Genomic DNA, 1,244 nt, shown 5'->3' on the forward strand with positions numbered 1-1,244 from the left:
TTCTAAAGTCAAAAACGTTTTAAAAACTGAAGTTAAGTACAGTGACAGGTTGTTGTATTATTTTTTTTTTGTGTGTGGACTGGGATTGGCTTTCATTTCTAACACCTGGTTTCCTGCACATGTATGTTTGTGTGTGTCTTGGGTACCCATTTTTTTACCTGGTATTGAACATTTGTTTGCTCTTGCTGTGGTCAGGGATAGGTGATCAGACATGCTTACTGGCATTAGGGCTTATTAAAAAGGTGAATAATGATTCTTAAAAGATAGGGCCTCCACATAAGAACAGGTAATAGTTGCTTATATAGTCTGTATTCAGAGAAAAGTTAATTTAATGCCTTAGGAATTATAAGAGGTGATAGGAATACCAAGACTTTGAGTTAGGTTTTTAAGTATAGTGTGATTTCTAGTTTTAAAGGCTAGATGACAATGACAACTTCATTTTTAAACAGTATACTGCTTTCCTTTAGAACAATATCTGGAATACAAGGATTAAAATAAAATCCTTTGCTGATTTTAAAGTAAAACAAAATTATTTTTATACAGCATTTAGATATTTATGAAGAACTGTTGAATTTTGCAAATATATCATTGAATAAGTATCTGCCCACAGGTAATGAACTGCTTGTTAATTAATTGTCTTCTGGTGGCTGATAGGAATGCATGGTAATAAAGTTATAGATATTAGTATGATGGTGATAAACCCTTTCATACCATTGGATCATTTTTGTATTTTCTTTAAAAAGCTCATAATTCAATTATTACCATAGCTTATATTGTGACAAATGTATAGAGAAATACATAACTTGCTCAACTTCCTTCTGCTGCGTTAAAGTTACCTTTTATTGGGTAAGCAGAACCTAATCTTTTTGGCCACTGATAAGGAGAGTGGGAGGATATAAGCCTCCTCATGGGTAATCTGGGAAACTAATAATGGACAAAGAGTAAACAGTAACATCATTTGGGCACGAAGTGAGGCAGACATACTCTAGAATAGTTTAGAGACTAGTAATGCTAAAAGACCTAGGGTCATGTGGTATTTGTCTCATGCAAATAGTCCATTATCAGAAAGAAGATAAGGAGCTATTGTGATTTGATAAGCTCTTCTTCAGAAACAGGAGCTGAGAAAACGAGATAGTGTGAGAAATTTTGTTATCAATAAATTTTTTTATGATAAAATCATAGCAGACGCTATAGTGTGTTCCATATTTTAGGGCTGCTTTGATCTACAACAGCTGTTGATTTGA

Source organism: Penaeus monodon, chromosome 29 (assembly GCF_015228065.2).
Source record: "Penaeus monodon isolate SGIC_2016 chromosome 29, NSTDA_Pmon_1, whole genome shotgun sequence".
NCBI classification, from domain to species: Eukaryota; Metazoa; Arthropoda; class Malacostraca; order Decapoda; family Penaeidae; genus Penaeus; species Penaeus monodon.